The sequence below is a fragment of the Numenius arquata genome, chromosome W (assembly GCF_964106895.1).
Source record: "Numenius arquata chromosome W, bNumArq3.hap1.1, whole genome shotgun sequence".
Classification (NCBI taxonomy): Eukaryota; Metazoa; Chordata; class Aves; order Charadriiformes; family Scolopacidae; genus Numenius; species Numenius arquata.
In genome coordinates, this window is record NC_133615.1 from 12,932,840 (window position 1) to 12,955,793 (window position 22,954).

The 22,954-nt window shown below is 38.1% G+C and overlaps 1 pseudogene; it reads left to right on the forward strand.

Moving 5' to 3' along the window:
• Positions 1–358: 358 nt before the first annotated feature.
• LOC141476780 (TATA-binding protein-associated factor 172-like) lies at positions 359–15,741 on the forward strand (annotated as a pseudogene).
• The last annotated feature ends 7,213 nt before the right edge of the window (positions 15,742–22,954 follow it).

Sequence of the window (22,954 nt, forward strand, 5' to 3'; positions counted from 1 at the left end):
TGGGGAGGACATATTCTCTTCAAGTTGCTGGACCTTCCGGGACAGTTTCTCCACAGCTGAGACGAGGGGAGAAGAGAGATTTTCTTCATATTGCCGAAGTCGGGCAGCCACCTCATCCACTGTTGGTCCCTCTTCGCCTTTCTATTCCATCACTGCTAATGAGTTGGCATATGATGATGGTGCGCTCCGTACAAACTTCCGCCACATGGACTTTGTGCATTGGATCTCATCAGGATCTGTGGGAAACCGGGCATTGTCCAGGTCATAATAAATCATCTCCTGCACGGCTAATTCTCTCCCTATCCCCGCCAGACCCAGGATATCCATTTTGGAGCATTTCCTGCTATTTGCTGGAAAAATGGAGATGATAATACCTGGTGAAGTGATTCATGTTCTGCCATGAAAACCATGTTTTCTGGAGGATAACTCATTTTTACAGTAAATGAAATAGATTTGTAATTCTTTTTTCCTTTTCATTAGGTTACTTCTGTTTTCAATGAAGTGACATCATCCTTTACTTTGAATCCTAAAATTCTACAGCAGTTGGACAGTAAACGTCAACAAGTCCAAATGACTGTTACAGAGACAAATCAAGAATGGCAAATGTTGCATCTGCGAGTCCATATGTTTGCTGCATGTGCAGTTGTGAACTTGCATCAACTTCCAGAAAAACTAAATCCTGTTATAAAACCCTTAATGGAAGCTATCAAAAACATGTATAGCAAAGTCACTTCAGCAGTGTACAACAAGGTCTCCTTGTCCCAACTCAAAGATCATAAAAAATCTCTGCAACTCCCTCTGTGTGGATCCACATCTTACCCCACTAGCAGCATGTCCTGCACAGCCTCAGAGTAGCCATGAAAACTCAAAAGGTATAATACCCAAAATATTGCCAGGATTCTTAAAATGTCTGCTTGTCTCTGAACTGTTAAAATGAATGTTTGACTGAGTCTTGTTTTCGGTGATTTTAAAATGCCAGCAACTGAGTCTTCATTTATTAGTAATTTCATTTAGATATCTTAAATTACACGCTGTGCGTAACTAATGTGTATAGCTTTCAGAAACTTCATGTATAAAAGACTTTTGTTCCAATTTTCAATTATTTACTCTTGTTCAATTATCTACTTCTGATCACATTTCATTTACTTGTGTTATGAAGCACTTCGTCGAAATTGAATCAGTATGGAAATTAGAGTAGCCTGTTAGAAAAAAGTCTGACTTGTGTTATGTTCATAGGCTAATAGTAAGATAACAACAGATGAGGTCAGTGTTGGAAAGGAGAGTCAAGGCCAGGCTGGATGGAGCTCTGAGCAACCTGGTGTAGTGGGAGGTGTCCCTGCCCGCGGCAGGGGGGTCAGAATGAGAGGATCTTTAAGGTCCCTTTCAACCTGAGCCATTCTCTGACTCTATGGATTTTCTTTAAATGACTATCACTTGCTAAAAATGTAAGGATTGAATGAACAACACAAATTAAGACCTTAATACTCAAAGATTTCAACGTGCTTTAAGGTTTGACCATTATACGTTTTACCTAATCAATGTGACCTCCTTTGTCTCAGAGTAGAATAACATTCATATCTGATTGAAAATTAAGCTGATTGGCATAAGAAGAAATATCAACAAATCCAAAGATACCGATGGCATCTGCTATTGTATCACAATAGAAGTCTTGAACTGTTTGTAAAGGACACAGAACATAAGTTTGTATAAAATTTAGAACATAATGTGCTGGTTTACTTATAAAAAGTTTGCACAATTAATTTTTATGTGACTGAAGCTTTGTTACCTGTATTTCTTGCTGAATAAGAATTTATGGCAATTTGCACACTTAGATTTTTTTTTTTCCTGAGTCTGTAATGTGCTCTTAACAGAGTAACTCTACTCTACTTAAATTTTTCTATCCTTGAGGACCATGATACCTGTGGGGTTTTTTTAAAGCACATTGAGATCTGCAGATGACTTGTAGGAAGCTGTCACTTCCTCCTACATTTTAAACTGCAGTTTAAATCATTGTCAACTATTCTCCCTTTTCCTTTAGGGCCCAACTCTGATAAAGATGGGATGCATCATACAGTTACGAAGTACAGGGGAATAATTACACTTTACAGACATCAGAAAGCTGCTTTTGCCATCACAAGTCGGCAAGGTCCTACTCCAAAAGCTCTGAAAGCCCCAATTGCAGATCTCCCCACTGGCAGTAGTGGAAGCATTCCTACAGAACTTGATGAGGTAAAGTTCAAAAACTTGCATTTGCAACTTGTACATCCAGTGCTCCCTTCCATCAGTTTGAATTCACCGGAGTTGATAGAATTATAATAGGGATGTCCAGGATCTTTTCATGAGATAACTGGGTTGATGTAAAATTTTGTGATGCAAGCAGCATATGTTAGTTGATGATTATATGAAGTCCTAAATCTTCAGTGTGTCATTAAGAAAATTAATATTCCTGAAATATCATACATTTAGCACGGGATATGAATGTTTCAATATAAACCCGTGCAAATGGATTTCCACAAACTGTGCTGTGACTGTGTCCCGTTACCCATTTTAATGTGGTCGTCTTGATGCCAGTACAATCTCTGAAGCATTACAAACAGTATTTGAAATACGACTGGCTTTAGGATATTCATGTGACTTCCACACCTCATATGCTAAATTTTCTTGTTACTGTTTTATTCAGCATGGTTTAGTAAGACCCTAATCAGGCCTGTGATACCTGTGGATTCTGTTCTTAATTGTTAAAGTGATTTTTATCAATGCCACTTTCTGAAAAGGGTGGGAGCAAGAGAAGAGGATTAATAACAAATCAAGTATTGCTTTTGGGAAGCTTTTTGAGCATGCTACTGTTCCTGGTGTCCCCTATGTTGGCAATATCTCAGGTTCTGGAGCAAGAATTCGTTGAAAAACCTCTTGTTGAAGAGGGACCTGTGTCGGCAACAGCCATGTCCCAATATGTATAGGATTTAAATAGTCTTCATTTTTTACCCATGTTAAAAAAAAAAAAGCTAACTTACAAAGAAAAAAAACCTGCAAATGTGTTGTAGGTAGCTATAAACACAATCAGAATTGAATGCCTATATAACAATGGGAGTCGCCTTGAAAATAATTGTTATTCTTAAATGTATCTGTCCTCACTACTTTGTTAAATTGTTTAATTCTAGGCTCAGAAACCTTATGTTGTACAGAGAAGAGGAGCTGAATTTGCCTTATCAACTATAGCTAAACATTTTGGTGCTGAAATGGCAACAGGATTGCCACATCTCTGGGATGCTATGGTTGGTTCATTAAGGAACAACATTCACATAAGTAATTTTGGTAATTACACTTCTGATTTAACCTGGGGAGGGGGGTGGGGCTGGTAGGCTGGGTGCAGTATGTCAGTCCTAAACTGAACACCTTTTCTGTTTTTAACAGATCGAAAGTCCTTACTGGAAAAAGGAGATGCTCCTGCCCAGGAGCTAGTAAATTCTTTACAGGTTTTTGAAACAGCAGCAGCTTCAATGGATACTCAGCTACATCCTCTGGTAATCACATTCCAAAGCAGCTTTTGTATGAAGCAATTAAGTCTGTTCATTGCCACTGTTTTAAATCTGTGTTTTAAGGTTTCTTTTTAGATGTTTTTTTAACTTTGCTCAAATCGTGTTTTTATTGCACTTGCTATCCTGCCTGTTCTCCAAGTCCTGTATCCTAGTCTTGATAAACTGAAGACATAGCCTTCTATTTTCAGCAGTTAAGCTGTTATGTATGCTTCAAAGCTATTTCTTCCCTGTGTCCTGTCGGGTGTTACATTCTGTATTTGTTTTTGTGGGTTGTAGGATAAACCACAAAAGCAAACACCTACCTACAATTTAGACTTGGCCTACCCTTTTCTGAATGAGATGCCCAAACAAGATTGTGTCCAAAGTTTGAATTATGACAGTATTTATGCTATTGCGTTACATTGAAATCAACATCTCAACTCTTGCTTTATTCTAATTCTAGATTTCCTAAACCTGGAGAACAGACTGACTCCCTGTGCGGGGAATGCAAAAATTATGGGAGACTTCAGTTACCCCCAAGTAGACTGGATTAGATTCATTTTTTTAATTATTTCTTTTTACTCAACACTTCAAGTAAAAAAACTTAACATCTCATATGCAGCAGTAGGCTCTGAACTGACTATCTCTACTCAGGAGAGAGATCCTGGAGTTAGGATACTTCTGTGAAAGTATCAACTGAATATAAAGTACTGGTTAAAAAAATAGAAAGTTAAGAAAGAGACAGCACAAGAAAGTCACTATTATTCGTGCATCTCAATGCAGCCTCCAGTGCTAGCCAGCCAGCCTCCAGTGCCATAGTTCAGCATAAATACAGTAGCACTGGAAGAGGCATAGAGAAAGGAAACAGGGTGATAAAAATACATGAAAAGGCTCCCATGTAGGGAATAAGTAGGCCAGAACTCTGTCCGGAAAGAATTGGCAGAAGGAGTGGCTGTAGAATTCTCAGCAGATGGAAGAGATTCCTATGGCACACATGGAATTGTTTCTTACATATTTTAATAAAATACTGAAGGAATTTTGAGTTAATTTAGCATATGCCATGAAAAGACATTTTTATATGTATGTATTTTGCATATATAGATATACATATAATGTGTAGTTATTGTGTAGATGGTTTTGGGGGTGCCAATACTGTACACAGACTTCAAAAAGAACAAAAAAATCATAGAAGGTCAAGGAGAGTAGAACTGGTTCATCAAAGGTAATATTTAGGGGCTTTCCACACTAGGAAAAATGTGACCGTCTAATATCTGACATAAAAAGGTATTTGTGGTCATGGAAAAAAAGGTATATATGTACTTGGGAAGATGTGAATTTCCTTCTGTGTGTTGTCCTTGTCACACAGAGTTAATAAGACTGCCAACATGTATACTTTATCTGCCTAAACATAAATGTAATGAGTCTAGGACAGATTTGATAGCTGGAAGGAATTCTTTAATCGATGTATCTGTATTTAAGCAATAATTTTTTTTAAATAATAAAAAAAAGTTCTGAGTATCTAGTATTTTTCCAGTGTGAAACACTTCCTTAATTATCAAGGGCTTTAATTTGCATTTTGACTAAAACCCTAAACATTTTATTACTCTCTGAATTTTAACTGTATTGTGGAGCAATGTGTTCAAAGTTCAATTGTCTTTTCTCCTGAAACAACTTTTCTGTTCGAAACAATTTTTTGGTTTGAAACAATTGGATCTTCTGAAGGAGCCATTTCACGCATTCTTTAGGAGGCAACAGTGACTTCAAAAGACTGTTTACTTCAAAAATAAATCAGTAATTTGTTTATAATTCATATTAACGTCTTTTTTTCTCTCCACCCTCTTCTATTCAGTTAATACAGCATTTGTCTCATCTCTATATGTGCCTTCAACATCCCAGCACTGCAGTGAGACACATGGCTGCTCGTTGTGTAGGTGTTATGAGCAAAATAGCTACCATGGAAACAATGAATATCTTTCTAGAGAAAGTTCTGCCGTGGTTGGGAGCAATAGACAACAACACCAAACAAGAAGGTGCAATTGAAGCACTTGCATGTATCCTTGCTTGAGTATTCAAAAAGGCGGAAACCTCTTTGCAGTTGCATAATTTAGGGGAACAAAAACTGTTGCTTGAAAAAATGGAGGAATGAAATAAATTGTTAAGCTATTTTTCTCCTGTGTAGAGAAGAAACAGAAGAAACTTTACATTGCCTTTATTTTAACTATCGAATGAAGTTTTGGTGGAGGTAATTCAGTGTCTCAAACCATGGAATTCACTGGGCTGAATGTAACTGGGTAGATCAGACTTTTTTTTTTTCCCATTGGTTTGTTAGTATAGATCTTTGTCATCTGATGTAGTAATGACTTTCTGTCTATTGAGTGTGAAATCTGCCAGGTACATATTGATGTCAGACAGTCTTGAACTGGGAAAAACTATTTCCTTAATAACTGATCCAGGTGTAATGGAGCAGCTGGATGTTGGTATCATTCCATACATTGTTCTTCTAGTGGTTCCGGTTCTGGGTAGAATGAGCGATCAGACAGACAGTGTACGTTTTATGGCCACTCAGTGCTTTGCAACGCTAATTAGACTAATGCCTCTTGAGGTAAGCTCAAGTTGTAAGTATGTTGAGTATGTGAACTGTCCTGTGTCCGCTTTTTCACCAACCACAAAGTCCAAGCTTCTGGCTTATTAAGTGCTAAACAGATGTTGAGACCATTATCAGATAATTGAAGATGTGTCCTTTATAATGTAAAATTGGACTATCTGTTACTAATCTTTATCTAAATTAATGTTACAGTAAAATTTCTCATTTCAACTGTGTACATTAAGTTAAAAGTGTATATTCATTAATTTTGTGTGTAATTCTGCTTCTCCTAGTTTTGGCTCAAAAATCTTAGGAGTTATATGTGTGCTCTCCTTAGGTATGTGTGTTGTGTTATGTGGTGAGGAGAACTGCATAAAAAAGGAGTAATAGAAATAGTGTGAAGATGAGTACAGTTACTTATTCCTAGTTCTTAAAATCAAAAAGCCCCACCCTACAGCTTTGGGCAAAATATTACATGTATTATGATCCAGTAGTATTTAATCAGTGATTAATTTGCTTCAGTTTTTCACTTCTACTAAAACTTGCATACCTCAGACACTGCTTAATATTGCACTTCAAGGACTACGAGGCTTCCAAGTAACTTATTTTCACCACCAGACGGTAATAGAAGACAGTTCACGATTTGTTTGTGTTTCTAATGAAAAAGAAAAGTCAGTTTAATGGGTTTAGTATATTTTATCTCGTTTTTTTTTTTAACTTAGTGTAATAGAGTCTTAGAATCTGGTAACTAGCAATCTGCCTTAAATGGAGCACTTTCTACATGCTCATGCTGAAACGATCAACAAGTTGAAAATGAACAAAGTAGAAAAAAATTTCTGGCATGCTGCTGTTCATTCCATTGCTCTTCATGTGCATCTCAATAGAGTCCTATGGAATACATACAGCTTAGATATTTTTTTTCTTTACAGCTACTTTAATAGAATTTAGTGAGCATTTCTTAAAAATGTAGAATACTTGTTTTATTAATTGCATACATATGCACAGTAAGTTCATATTTCTTTTCCATAGTTACTCAAGAACTCCCTTAGGACTTCCCTTTCTAGTTAAGGAAGTTCAATATCGGATATTGAACTATATTAAATATGCAAACTTAGAGTAAAGTAGATATGAGAGAAAATACCAGTGTTGTCGTGGGACCATCTTTTGAATGCTAGCAATTTTAAATGTTAGGCCAAACAAGGAATTTAAATTGATAAATGTAGAGGGGTTAGTCACCTCAGTAGAAAGAGCAGGGGGTAAGTTGATAGGGACTAGGGAAATGTATGTTTTTATGGGGAAATACTTTATTAAGGAGTCCTTTTTTTGAATCGTAGAATAGTTTGCGTTGGAAGGGACCTTTAAAGGTTGTCTAGTCAAACCCCCCCTGCAATAAGCATCTTCAACTAGATCGCGTTGCTTAGAGCCCCATCCATCCTGACCTTGACTGTTTCCAGGGATGGCAAAATTGAGATTGAAATAACTTGATAAAGTTTTCATAGACGAAGTTTCACACATGCTTTCTATGAAAAAAAACCAACTTATGGAGTGGTGTTTTATGGATACAGTTTTACTTTTTTAGATGGGAGGACTTTTTAGGGTAGTCTTGCAGATATTTCATAAGACAAACTCTTACGCTTTTTCAGTAGTTATAGTGGTATTATTAAAACATCAAAAAACCACTTTCCACTCTTTGAATTTCATATCCCTGAAGCATGACTTAGTTCTGTAACAAAACAAAGTGTCTATCTAGTGTTTTTTGTTTATTGCTGATATTTTATGTACTACCTAAAAAGCAAGACCTGAATTCAGCTGCTGGATAAGTAAAAGTGATAGGGATCTGAGTAAGGCTGGAGTTTCTAATCTGTATTTTTGTATTGGTTTCTAATTGTGAGAATTGGAAACAATAGCAATACATAAATTGGGAGAACTTAGCTATGCTCAATTTCCTGTATCTTTATTCTCAATTTCATTATTCATTCAACCATAAAAATGAAAAATATGACTGAAAGTATTGTAAGATAAATGGTTCAGCTTAATCTGTCCTGTTTTATTTATAAGCAGTGATGCTGCAAGTTGACCATATACTTAAACCAATTTAATGGTATGGTATTCACTTTTTAGACATGTTCTTTTAAAAGGGAGGGTAGGAAGAGCAGTTGAAGAAATAGTCTGTTGTCTGTGTATATATACGTACTTAAATACCATATTGGAGCACTTCTAACATCTGAAATCTGGGTTAGTTTTCCCCATTCCTTATTAACCATGTACATGGTGGAATTATTCAATAAGAGTTTTTCTTCTCAGCCAGGAGACCTCCCTAAGTGATTAGTAACTTGGGTTTTGAAGTAAAGCTAACTAAAGATGGTGGTGGCCCAGAAAACTGGGATGACAGATGTGATGATGGAAACTATTAGTGCCTCTTTTGCTACTGTATATTATTAGCAAGCAAGAACACCTGAGCGTATTTATCCCCAGATAGCTTTTTTGGGCTTCTGGCCTGGTTTGGAAAGTACTTAGGAAGCCAAGGTCTGCTGCTACAAACTCGGAGGAGTTAAGGATTTTTTTCTCCCAGTGGTTCTTAACTGCTCGAATTCATCCTATGGATTTCAGTATCACTTTAGATCTAATTCTCCTAATACCTGTAGGAGAAAAATCCATCTAATTTTGGATGGTAGGCTGTGGCTAAGGAGAAATGGGTGTCCAAGAATTCTCTAGCCAGCCAGATAAACTCTGATTAGAGGTAGAAGAGCTTAGTCTTTGTAAAATCTTACAAGGATGACTAGAATTTCCCCTCTTCTGTGCAATTGTGTCAAGCTTTTCAGTGTGTCCTTTGGGGCAGAGTTTGTCTTTTGCCCCCTACAGCTCTGGATGAGTTGATCTGCAAGGAATCAGATGCAAGTACAATGCAAGTACAGCACTGAGTTTGGATTTATACAATTGAGACGATTGACAAACAGATGGCAAAGATCTGCAAAATGTCTAAGCTAGTATGAGGCTTTATTTCTTATCGTCTGTGTGAAAATTACCGTAGCCCTTACATTGCTACTTTAAAAGTATTATCCTAGGCTGGTATACCAGATCCACCAAACATGTCTGAAGAATTAATCCGAATGAAAGCCAAAGAACATCACTTTCTGGAATAATTGTTGGATGGAAAAAAACTGGAAAACTATAAAATTCCAGTACCAATCAAAGCAGAGCTCAGAAAATACCAACAGGTAACAGCTTACACTTTTAAAATAAAAGACCAGTAAGTCTGATAGGATTTTATGGAGGGTTAGGAGTTGTTCAGGTGCTTGGTTTTTTTGCTTGTGGGGTTTTGTTTTGATTTTAGCTGTGTAGTATGTATCTTAGACTCTTGGGTAAGGAAGAATAAATAATGTATGCCATTTATACTGTTTTTCTTTGAACACATTTTTTTTTTTCTTCTCTCTGGATTCTATAATTTTTCTCAGGGAATGGTGAATGGGCTGTGCCTTGCTTAAGCTGACTGTTGGAGCTCACCACTATAAAGCCAGGCCTCAGTGCACTGTTTGGCTGCTTATGTTTCTCCCATTTCCCCCCCCTCTGCTTTGATTGAATGGGCTATAGTGGATCACAGAACCACAGAATCCTCTTGGTTGGAAGGGACCTTTGAGATCAAGTCCAACCACAAAAAAAATGCATTTATGGTGGGAAACAAGCTCATAGTTTGGCAGTGATGGATGAAAGAACATACAGATGTCTGAACTGACACTTAACTAGCCAAAAGCTAGTTATTACTTCTGAGGCGCTCTTTTTATTTTCTGATTTCAGGATGGAGTGAACTGGCTGGCGTTTCTCAATAAATACAAACTTCATGGAATTCTGTGTGATGACATGGGTTTAGGAAAAACTTTACAATCCATTTGCATTCTTGCAGGTGATCATTGCCTCAGGCAAGCTTAAACAAATAACATTCTATCTTAAAGACTTTAATGATAGGTTTTATCTATGGTAATGACTCTGGACATAATCCTGGGCAACTGTCTGTAGATGGCTTTGCTTCAGCGGGGGGGGGCTGGACCAGATGACCTTCAGAGGTCCCTTCTAACCTCAACTATTCTGTGAAAAACAGTTTTTTGGAACTTATTTTGATATTCTTAAAGAGCTCAGGAATATGCAAGAACAAAACTGGTGGACAGCGTTCCTCTTCCCTCCTTGGTGGTGTGCCCTCCTACGCTCACAGGACACTGGGTGGATGAAGTGGGCAAATTTTGCTCAAAAGAGTATCTTAATCCTTTGCACTATACAGGACCTCCAACGGAGAGAGCAAGGTAATGCACTTCGCATTTATGACTTGGATAAAGTAAAATTCCACACACAGAATTTTGTAATTCACTTTACTACTGAAGCATAGTTTGTAGGCATGGTGAAACGTGGTACCTTTAAAGGCTGAAATAATAACATATGTAAGGAGCACTTGAGTTATGATCTCCTCTCTTTTTTAATTAAGATTACAACATCAGGTGAAAAGACACAATCTCATAGTGGCTTCATATGATGTTGTGAGAAACGACATCGACTTCTTCAGGTAAGAATTAGTTTATTTTCTGAGGTTTGTAATAGCTTAGAATTTTAAGTGCTACTTAAGTCTATGTTCTTCTTTTCTAGAAATATTAAGTTTAATTACTGCATTCTTGATGAAGGCCATGTAATAAAAAATGGAAAAACAAAGCTGTCAAAAGCAGTAAAACAGCTGACTGCCAATTACAGGATAATTCTTTCTGGGACACCTATCCAGGTAACCGCTTTCTTTTTTCCTAAGGAGTTGGGTAAGTAGTAGAAAACGAGCAAGAGAGATCTACTTTGCAGGCCATTTTATTGTGCTTTTTAACAGAGCACAATTTTATCTTGTTCAAAGTACATGTTGTAAAAAAGCTTTTCATTGCTAAATGCTTGAAACTACCTCTTTTTCCTTTCCCAGTATACCCACATATAGGGGAATGGGTGCAGGATCTGTGATACTAATGGGGCTCAAAAGTTTGCAACGAGACTTTCTCTAACACTTTTTCTTTATGTAGCGGGCAGGGAAAGGGAGAGAGCATTTCCTTATGCCTCTAGTGAAATTAGCAAGAAACTTGACTCTGAGAACTCCAGATTTAGGGGTTTGTCCAGAATGATTTGTCTGTGGAGTATCTGTCTCATCCAGGACTAAGACCACTGGCATCCCCTGAGTTTTGTTGTCCAGAAGAACTCAGGGTGTGACTTAACATATCAGACACAGTAGAAAGTCCATTTCTATCTTAAAGTGCATATACTTAACAGTTACTGTGCATATACTGCAGTTACTTCCTGTAACTTAAGTTGATGAAAGAGCCACCAAGTTCCAGGAGCTCAAAAATATGTTGAAGTGTTATGTTTGTAGTGTTTTACAGATAGTGTTAAATATGTATGGAAATGTTTCTGATAACTTATTTTCAAAAGTAAAGAATTGTTGTAATTTAACAAATGTTTCTTTCACGTACAGAACAACGTCTTAGAGTTGTGGTCGTTGTTTGACTTCCTTATGCCAGGATTTTTGGGCACCGAACACCAATTTGCAGCTCGTTATGGCAAACCAATACTGGCAAGTAGAGATGCCCAGAGCTCCAGTTGAGAACAAGAGGCTGGTAAGGATCAAACATCTAGTCTTAGTTTTCTGTTTTCTTCCTGAAAACTGTGAGAACTGCTAATGAAAAGAGAAAGTGTGGTTAGTGCCAACCTAAGAGATTGGGGAGGGGCTGAATGTTTTGAAATAGTTTTTTCCCTAAAATACTGATTCCGTTGCCTTCACTTAGGGGTTCTTGCCATGGAAGCACTGCACCGTCAAGTTTTGCCATTCCTGCTAAGGAGAATGAAAGAGGATGTACTCCAAGATCTTCCACCCAAAATTATTCAAGATTATTACTGTATTCTCAGTCCTCTACAGGTACGCTTAAGTGACTGGAAGCTTAATTTTTTCAGCACAGTTAAGACCACAAAGAAACCACTTCTCTATTCCTGGGTCAATCTGATGTCAGCTCTGATGCTCTATGGGACCACAGGGCTCAAAAGTTTTTCCAGTATACGCTTCAGAGCTAATTTCAGTCCTGTTGCAATAGTGCATTTCTTTAGCTTAATTTCTGGCATCATTCTACAAGAACATCTAAGCATCTGCAAATTTTTTTAAAGAATACTTCCCAAGCGGAAAGAAAATAAATTGCAAGAGGTTCCACTGTTAATGTTGATCTTGTGCTACATACAAAATAGCTTTCTTTATGTTAATTCAGAACTTTAACTCGGAACTAAATTCTAAAAATAACTGTCTTTTATTCTGTCGGGGAAACATACTTACTCTCTTGTCTGGGGCCTGGTCTACAGGTTCAGCTTTATGAAGATTTTGCCAAGTCTCGTGCCAAATGTGATATTGATGAAACAGTTTCTTCAATTTCACTGAATGAAGAAACTGAAAAACCGAAGCTTAAAGCTACAGGTCATGTATTTCAGGTACAGATTTCTTCACTAATTTTTACTACCTAGTTCTTTAATTTCTGGTAACTGTATTTCTGAATTTAAAAAATGAGAATCAGAAAAGTTAACTTAGATCATATGGCCACAAATGTATAAGTAAAATATTTAGATTTTTGGATCAGCTTGCCTGGAATGTGATGTATAGCTGTTGTGCTCAAATTATGTTTTTGTGTCTTAGTCATATAAAACTGTCAAATTTTTTAATGTGTTCTGCTGAACTAGTGTTCAGCTATTTTGTGGATCATGGATACTACTATCAATTAAAAACTGATGACCAAAGTGCAAAACCTCAGAACAAGAGGGAACTAATTTTGAACTCATCAGTTGTTACAATACAAAATTAAGATTCTAAAACACAGTTTCCTTAAGGTTAGATCTGAATGTATGAAGGTTTATGGTCTTACAGAATTGCAGGTTAAGCCTCAGCTACTAGGAAACACTAACATTTAAAGGATCTGCACAGCTTCCAAACCTATCTACTATATCACACACAGAGGAAGGTGTGGTAAATGATAGTCTCTGCACTGTTCCTGCAACAGAAACCAAGATCATTATGGTCCTAACAGTTAGTGGATATAGTTTGAAATGCAGGTTTTCTTAATATAAACGTGCAACTTTATTTTAATGAAAATAGACCCTAAAGTCCAAATTGTGAAATGTGGCTGAGTGGCCCCTCTACTTACAGTCAATTTTGTTCATCCTTTTTCTGTAACTACATCGTTGCTAACCATTTCTTTGAACTTCATTTCCTAAATAATTAAAGGCATTGCAATACTTACGGAAGCTATGCAACCATCCAGCGTTAGTGTTAACAACCCAGCATCCAGAATATAAAAGAATTACAGAGCAACTTGCAGCTCATAATTCATCCCTTCGAGATATCCAACATGCACCTAAGCTGTCTGCTTTAAAACAAGTAAGTAGGCTTGCATTTTGTGCCTTAAATTTCCTAAATATGTCTCTATTGATGTTACAATTTAGAAGGTTTTGTTTAAGACTCCATCAATATGAACACTGATTTTAAACCACTAGTTAAGTATCAAATGCAATAGAGTACAAGGATTTTTTAGGTATATGCCCTATTTTTCCTGTTAATTCAAGGAGGAGGGGGAAGCACAAGTTTGCCTCAAGGTGATGATGTTTACATTTTTGCTGCCTTGTCAAAAACCTTTTTTGTTTTACTCCTGTCCCTCTTATTACAGAAATTTTTTTCTCCTATTTATTATACAGGAGACTTAGCTTGATAATGATAGGTTGCATTACATACTTAAATTATATTGTAAGTAAAGGAAAATGAAGAAAATGACTATTCTGTTGACTCCTTAAATTTTTCATGGTTTGACAGTGAAGCCAAACTTTGCATTATGTCATTTAACTGACTGTCACTTATAGATTTCTTTCTGTAGTTTTTCTTATTTCTACTTCTGATAGTCCATCAATGTCAATATTTACATGAGATCTACTATCACTTTGATACACTTTAATGCTCTTACTTTAAGCTACTGCTAGACTGTGGTTTGGGGAGTGGTGGATCTTCAGAAAGTGGTACAGAAGCTGTTGTGGCCCAGCACAGAGTACTTATCTTCTGTCAACTTAAAAGTATGTTGGATATAGTGGAGCATGACCTTCTGAGACCTCAGTTACCTTCAGTTACTTATTTACGACTGGATGGCAGCATACCTGCTGGTCAGAGGCATTCCATTGTTTCACGGTAAGCATATCCCTTCATAGCTCATTACAGTTGGCCTTATATATGTTATATTATTTATATGGTACAAAATTGTTCTTTTGTCTGCCTCAAAGCAGTTGAGGTTCATAAATTCATTATTTAAATTAAACTTACCATCCTTAACTTTTTTTTTGTATGCAGGTTTAATAATGACCCATCTATAGATGTTCTTTTGCTCACCACTCATGTTGGTGGATTGGGACTTAACTTAACAGGGGCTGATACAGTAGTATTTGTGGAACATGACTGGAACCCAATGAGAGACCTGCAAGCCATGGATCGGGCACATCGCATTGGGCAGGTGAAAAACTCTTCCATTTTTTTCCCTTGCTGAACTCCTGTTTCTTTGAATTTGGATAAGGTTGTAGCATATAAGTGACATCTGGGGCTTTCCACCCAATACTGCATTCTTGCAAATATGTCAGATATTGAAGTGTGTACTTATCCTATGCCCAACTTGGTATGCCTTCTCTTCTGTCTTCCTGAGCTGCTGAGGAGAGGCCAGTGAAAAATCACCCTTCAGTGAAGAAGAGATGCAATTGAGAGAAGGAGCTGAGGGGAAGCCCCAAGGGTTGTCCTCCTCTGACAAGGAAAGAGTGACTGCTGTTAGTCTCCCCTACAGCTGTAAAAAGCAGTGAATTCCTGACTTCCTGCATGCAGGTGCCTCTACTGTATGCTAGCACAGTCTCATTCTTTTCATCTAACATCAGTCAGCCTTGTTGAGTACAACTGCTGAAGGGTAACTCCAAGCCAAACTGCTTCCAGACTGTTCATGATGAATACTAAAAGGTTATGCTTTCTTGAATACCTAAGATGATATTGTTTAGTTAAGTGTGCTTTTTCTTCAGAAACGTGTTGTTAATGTGTATCGCCTGATAACCAGAGGAACTCTTGAGGAGAAGATAATGGGTCTTCAAAAGTTCAAAATGAATATTGCAAATACAGTGATCAGCCAAGAAAATGCAAGCCTACAGAGCATGGGAACAGAACAGCTTCTTGATCTGTTCACTCTTGACAAGGTAAAGAATCGTTTTTACAAATACCTACCAAAAATAGAGCTTAGGGAAAAGCTTTGCTTGAAATGTAAAATTAAATCAGATGAACACTTGAAATTGGAATGATGAATAGTAGGCAACTCTGAAAAACAGGAGGAGCTGATACTTAACAAAAAGAATCATCAGACTAGAATAACTCAGTATATTTGTGAACATATTATTCTGTATGTTAATGGATTTTTTTTTTCTTTTGTGAAGGATGGAAAAACTGAAAAAGCAGATACCTCTACCTCTTCTGGGAAAGCATCAATGAAATCAGTACTCGAAAACCTTGGTGAACTATGGGATCAAGAACAGTATGACACTGAATACAGTCTTGAAAACTTTATGCATTCATTAAAGTAACAATCGTATATTCGTAATACAACTGCTGCTAGTTCACGTAATTTTCTGCTGATATTCAGCAAACTTCAAAGTATGTATAGCGAACCTTTAGCTTAATGTGTAAATAGACTTATTGAAAGAAAAATCTTCAGAAGACTGGTACTAAGTAGTGTCACCGGTTTCACTGGGGAGTTACTCTGTCTTAAACATTTGCACTGTATAAAAGAACTTTAAATGTAAACATTGTGAGGTGGTTTGAATTTTACTTGTTCTGAACTGCTTCAAATTCTTACTTGGTAGAAGAATAAAACAAAGCAAGTTTTTACATATTAACAAGCGTTACTTCTGTTTGAAGTTAAGTCCACCATTATTTTTTTCTGTATTTATAATAGTTTTGTACAGTTGTTTCAATGAGTACTTCAGGTTGTTCAGTGTACATTTTTCTTTTAAACATAACTTGCTTTTATGGTGTATTAAAAAACAATTTTCAACTTAAACTTTCATTCAGATCATTTCAGGACTCGTCACCAGAGGCAAAGCCTAGAAGCCTTCAAAGTATTGAATAATTAAAGGGCACTAGGTATGTGCAACCACCTTTGTATATTGAGTATAAATATATTATGCTCTTCAATCTTTTGACACCATCTTGAGAGAACAGCTGACTTGAACTTTTTAATGTAATGAGCTATATTAAATACAGGTAATGGCCTATTTGAGGCCATGTTTGCATCCTATTAGCAGGGGTGTACTTTTTTAATTTATCTATAAGGCTAGAATATAGCCACTTTGAGAGATGCATGTATTCAGTATGTTTCAATCTTATCTATTTTTTGTAACTGAAATAAAAAATCAAATATACAGACAGACATTTTCCAGAAGTAGATTTTACACCGTCTAGGATTCTAAAATCCATGCTAAAGTGACTGTTTACTAAACTAATGCATGATTTAAAGCTTCTTAAAGGAAGAGGGTGGACTTTTTTCTTTAGGAGAAAATATACATAGAAATGCCTACATTCAGTTTGAGGGAATTGAATAGTTGAATTTGTGTAACAAAGATAGTAAAGGCCTTCAGTAGCAGTGAGTGAGAATAATATGGCTGTATGTTATGCAGCTTTTTATAAGAGAGGCAGTAGTAAAAGCGTGTTTCTAGATGTGCATATGTACCAGTATATGCACTTTTTATAAATATTAAATTATATATAACTTACAGCAGTTGTCTGAATACATAGAATATATGTATAAGTATAAAACCTAAGGTTTGTAGCTTGCTGTGTGCTTAAGCATCAGAGCTTAAAACCACCGGAGACCTCAACTATGTAAAATAAGATTGTTATAAAACAATATATATATAAATCAAGACTGTTCTGCAGCACTGGAGGTGAATTAATGTCACATTTCAGTAGTTATGAACTGCTATACTGTAACTAAATTAGCATTCCATGAAAATAAATAAAACTGGGAATATATAGCTTGTACGTTGTGTTATGTCCATGTTTAGGTTTTTTCTGTAGAGAAGACACTTTCACTGTAGCTGACTAAGTAACAAAACTAATGCTTTTGGAAATTACAGCTGGATTACTAGTATTATGTTAGTTCACTTCTATCTTCATACATAGACTGTTTCTGTTGTGCTTCCAACCGCTAATCCAAGCAGGGGGAGAGACAAGATGGGGCTTGGTGTTCTGTTTGCAGAGAAATTATAACACTGGAATACTGGGTACTCTTAAGGTAATTTAGTGTGGTAATCTAGCGGTAGTGCCCAGAAACAACAAGATACTTCAATAAAGAAGCCTCTTATTTAGTCATAAAACACTGCATATGTTTTTCTTCAAGAGTTTTATTAATTGCAGCGGTAGGAAACTTTGGCTCCTGTTGGAAAATAAATATACAGCAAAGGACTACTTGAAACCAGTTATTTATCACATTGAGGTTGCTATGCAACTATAACACTCTTTGTGATGGCTCCTTGGATGTGACACCAAAGAGTCCTGGAAAACGGAGGGAAGCAGAACCTGGAATAATCGTTTCAAGATTGTATGTACTGACTGATCTTAAATCTGTGAATTAACACTTTCAAAGTGGGCACCAGCAGGAACACTGCACTAAATATATAAAAAAAAATTTGTAGTTACCTTGATATTTAAGTAAGAGGTTTTTTTTATGCTCTCCAAGCTAGCAGGCCATCTACTATGATCTGGCTTGTTACTGCAGTGTTCACAGTACACAAACAGAATTCACTTACAGCAAAACTAAAGCAAGAAATATGCTCTTGGAATGCCTCTAACTGCATTTGACCTGTTTAATGGATATTCAGCAGGACCAGATCACAATCTAGGCTGAAATAAGAACTTCAAAGATAGTGCAAGGATGTCAGCTTTGCAACACCGGCCATTTTTCTCTGCCCCTACTGCAGTGTATTACGTGCTAATGAAGACGTAGCCTAAACCTTGAATTGACTGCAAGTTCAGTCATTGCAGGCCCCAAAAAACGACCCGTGAGTAGAACCACACAGGCCCAAGGCTTGATGCATTGTGTGTAATTTGCACTGAATTACTAGTCTATATCCATTATTTAATGGCATCAAAAGAACACCAGTAGTCACCAAAGCCAGACCACCAAATTATTGATACAGTTCCAGATTCTATACTTACTAATTTGTGAAAACTAAGTACCTCTTACTGGTGACCCCATTCTGGGCTGAAATGTATACAGTTTGAAACAACTGTATACATAATGGTGCTTCTCAACCAAACTTTAAGACTGCTTGAAATTCTGCTTCAAACTAAATGGAAAACTACCTTCTGCAAACATGCACCAAGTCTGCATAAGCATTCCTTCTGAAATGTCTATTATACTTAAATTAAGAATTCATTCTGACAAGTCTGTCTTAATGCATGTCATCTTTGGAATCCATTTCAGCAGGAAGCTGCTTTCTTTCTGCAAATGCGGACTATTGCAGGGGATTTTCTTTTTTTTATCCTGCTCCCTAATGCTTTTCCAAGCTCCCTTTCCAAGGGAAAGGGTTTTTTTTTCCAAGCTTGCTGAAATCCAAATTACACTGAAGATCCAAGGTCTGCATACTCATGATTTAGTTTCTCATGTGTTCAAGTTTAGTCTTTCTCTTTAGTCCTTTGTACTAGATGCCCATCATCTCTAGAAAGCTTATGTTTTACCTTAAAATTACCAGTAGTGGTATCCCTGACTTTGTTACCATCCCATGGTTCTACAGGTTACTGAGGCAAACGAGTGCATCTTTCTAATTAAGTCTTAATTCAAGCAGAAGTAGGGCAACTTAAGCCATGTTAGGAACTGTGGAAAACTTCCAAGATGAAAGCGTATTCACATATGTAAGATTTTATTAACTTGCTTACAAATGGCAAATAATGTAGAATATATGCAGTCCTCCCCTGCAGTCTGGCTTGGGCTGGTCTCTGTTGTGAGAGGACGGGCAATAAGCTGACTTTGCCAGTTGTCTCTGAACGTTTGCTATTTTTAAGCCCTGCCCTGAGGCAATTTAAAAAAGATGGATTTGAGGTTGAAGTCGACACAAAAGCTTGAAGCCCCAAGGTTTGTGTGGTGATGCAAGTGGTTCCCAGAGAGGGTGAGAACAAAAGTTTTACCTTGTGTCACCTTGGGTATGGGAGTAATCTCTGGACATTTGCTATTTTTGAGTCCGGTCCCGGGAAAAGTGAAAAATAGTGGGTTTTGAGGATAGAGTCACCATGAAAGCCTGGAGCCCCAAGGTATATGTGGCAATGCAAGCAGTTCCCAGACATCTTCAAAACAAGGACCAGTTTCCCCTGCTCTCATATTGGGTATGGGAGTAAGCGCCAGTTGTTTGCTATTTTTGAGCCCAGCCCTGGGGCAATTTAAGAAAAGATGGTTTTGAGGATGAAGTCCCCACAAAAGCTGACAGCTCCAAGGTTTTTGAGGCTATGCAAGGAATTCCCTGGTATCTTAAATACAAGGTGCAGTTTTTCCAGCTGTTACCTTGGGTGTGGGAGTAATCTCCAGACTTTTGCTGTATTTCAGCCCTGCCCTAGGGCAATATAAGAAAAGGTAGTTTTGAAGATGAAGTAGCCAGGAAAGCCTGGAGCCCCAAGGTTTCAGGGGTAATGAAAGCAGTTCCCAGGCAGAGTGAGAACAAGCAGCAATTTTCCCTGGTGGCACCTTAGGTGTGGAAGTAATCTCCCGACGTTTGATATTGTTGAGCCTGGCCCTGGAGAAATTTAAGACAAGGTGGTTTTAAGGATGAAGCCCCCAAGAAAGCCTGGAGCTTCAGAAATTTTTTGGGTGATGCAAGTGGTTCCCAGGAAGAGTGAGAACAATCAACAGCTTTCCCTGTCACCTGGGGTGTTGGAGTACTCTCTGGATGCTTGCTATTTCTGAGCCTGGCCCTGGGGCAATTTAAGAAAAAGTGGTTTTGAGGATCAAATCACCCGGAAAGCCTGGAGCCCCAAGTTTTGTGGGGCGATGCAACTGGTTCCTAGAGAGACTGAGCACAAGCAACAGTTTTTCCTCCTGTCACCTTAGGTGTGGGAGTAATATCTGGACATTTGCTATTTTTGAGCCTGGTCCTGGGAAAAATAAAAAAAGGTGGTTTTGAGGATGACGTCACCAGGAAAGCCCAGAGGCCAAGGTTTCTGGGATGATGCAAGAGGTTCCCAGACCGCTTTAAAACAAGCAACAGTTTCCCCTGCTGTCACCTTGGCTGTGGGATTAATCTCTGGACATTTTCTATTTTTTAACCCAGCCCTGGGGCAATTTATGAAAAGGTGCTTTTGAGGATGAAGTTACTAAGAAAGACCAGAGCTCCAAGGTTTGTTGGGTGATTCAAGTGTGTGAGAAATGCTCCTTGTCCAATATCTACTGCTCAGGCAGTGATCAATATAAAGCACATTTTATTTAAACATTCTTGCAAGAACGGGTGACCTGGCAAGCAGGCACACCAGGATTTGGCGCATTTTGTTTTTATTCACTATTCCCGGCCGAAATTTCCCTCCCCTGTTTTCCCCATTGGCTGGGTACTCCAGAAGGTACAGCCTATCAGATGCTTAAGACTATCTCCACTTGTCTTGCCTGTTGCAGGCGGTGTGATTAACTTCACTCATGAGAGAGTAGTGGTAAGATATTTATTAAGGTGAAACAGTGATTTAACAAATTAGCAGTAAATGCAACAGTGTTTTACAAGATTTGATGGCAAGGTACATGGTTGTTTACTGTAGAGAGGACAGGGTCAGATAAAGCTGTCAGGGAGACCCTCCCGTTGAGTCACGAGGTTCAGAAAGGACCCCCTTGCTTTCTAAACTCCTTCCCAGGGAGGAGTCTGGGTGCAGCTGGATCAAATCCTAGTCCCAGGCTTGGTCAATGGTTTATGTCTAAAGGATTATATATGTGCAATCAATCCTTTATATCACTTAGCTATGATTTCAAAATTTAGCATGCTGTTAGTCACTTACCGAGAATCTGTTGCAGCAAGGAATCTCTCAGCTTTGTGGAGTAGAACCTTAAGCAGGCGTTCCCACTCGAGGGGAGGTCCTGGCATACAGCCTGCTGCCATACAGGAGAGCTCAAAGGGCTCTTGGGCTGTCCACTATTTATAGAGTGAGATAATTGACCTGCTTTGCATGGGAGCAAAATATCTAAGTCCCCACTCCAGACAGTGTTTTGGCTGTGTTGCCAGCCATCCCCCAAAGTCCAGGTGCAACCCATCACAACTCCCACTGATGGTTATGGCTTCAGCAGGAGCCAGGGTGTAAGAGGGGGAAAAACAGGGAGGGCACACCACCCCTGTTTAGTTCTTTCCATCACTCCACCTATATCAATTACTTATTTATTCCCTTCTTTGGCAATATTGCTCAAGTTTTCCAGTCTCAGTTAAACGTTCATCCTCCCATTAAACGGCCAGTCTGGCATAGACTGGTTTCTGCTTTGTCTAAGGGATGAGCATTCTTGCATGTCCCTGGGAAGCCTTTGTGTTGATAACCACTCCCTAACTACCTCATTGCAGGCCAAGTTGTTCTGCAAAAACTGGCCAGGCTGTTCCTTTGCAAAAACAGCATCTTAATTTTTCTTACAATCCCTCCCCTTTAATTTTCTAAGTTTATTGCTTTTTGCACTAACGTATCAGGGTATAGTCCCATAAGAAGCTTCTAAATTTGAAAACATGAATTCACACTTGCCATCTTTTTTCTTGTTCTTCTCCCCAAGTTGAAACATTTTCCCAAGATACGGAGGAGGGTCTACTTCCATTTGTTTTGTTAAAACAGTTTCAACCAATCGTTAAACAACCCTCTTACACAGAGAATGATACAACATCCTACAGCCACTAATACTCCTGCTACTATTATAAGAGAAGTAAATATTGATACCACCATACCTTTCCATTTTCCAAACCAGGAATCCAGCCAACCTGTCAGTGAGGTGTCTATTCCAGAGTTCTCAGCTAACTCATCAGCTAGAGTGGTGAGCCGCTGAAGGGCTTTAGTTATAGTGCCATCTGGAGCTGTATTGTTTGGGATGAAGGTGCAGCACTGATTCCCTAACATCACACACACCCCTTCCCTTCTCTGCTAAGATCATATCCAGGGCAATCCTGTTCTCCCATGCCATTCGGCTGGTTACATCCAATTGTTCTGCCAATCCTTTTACTGCATCTCTAGTGTAATTAATAAGCCTTTGTTGGTTATAATAAATATAATTTATCCAATCTGTATTTTTGTTCATCGTAACTCACCAGAAAAAGACAGATTCAAATTCTGCTCCTATCCGATTTGCTTTGTGTTCATCTGGGACTCCTCTAGGGACTCCAATGGAATCTATATATATCCGTTCATCAAAGGATACACCTAAACAACTTCTTACTCTCTTGCCTAAACTCAGGGATCCTGTTTCTTTTTCAAATGCTAGGGTGAATGGTATTGCCAATTGTACTATTCCGCGCGTGTACCTTTCCAGTTAGCCAGGAACACAGACCACAAGGGTTCTTCCCTCCACAATACCACTAGAGATCCACCCGAGGCACTCATAATGCTGAGAGGTTTCCCATCACATCGTTGGTCACATTCAGAATCTCAGTGCACAGGGTAAATTCCCCCCCCAGGGTTGGTAGCATTCACACCCTGCTGTGAGAGGCACACTGCATGGTTACCAATTGCTGTGGAAAATACTGGTGGCACTCAAACATCTCTAGACCCCAAGGCAGGAAACAGTAAGGAAAGTGAGTGACAAGT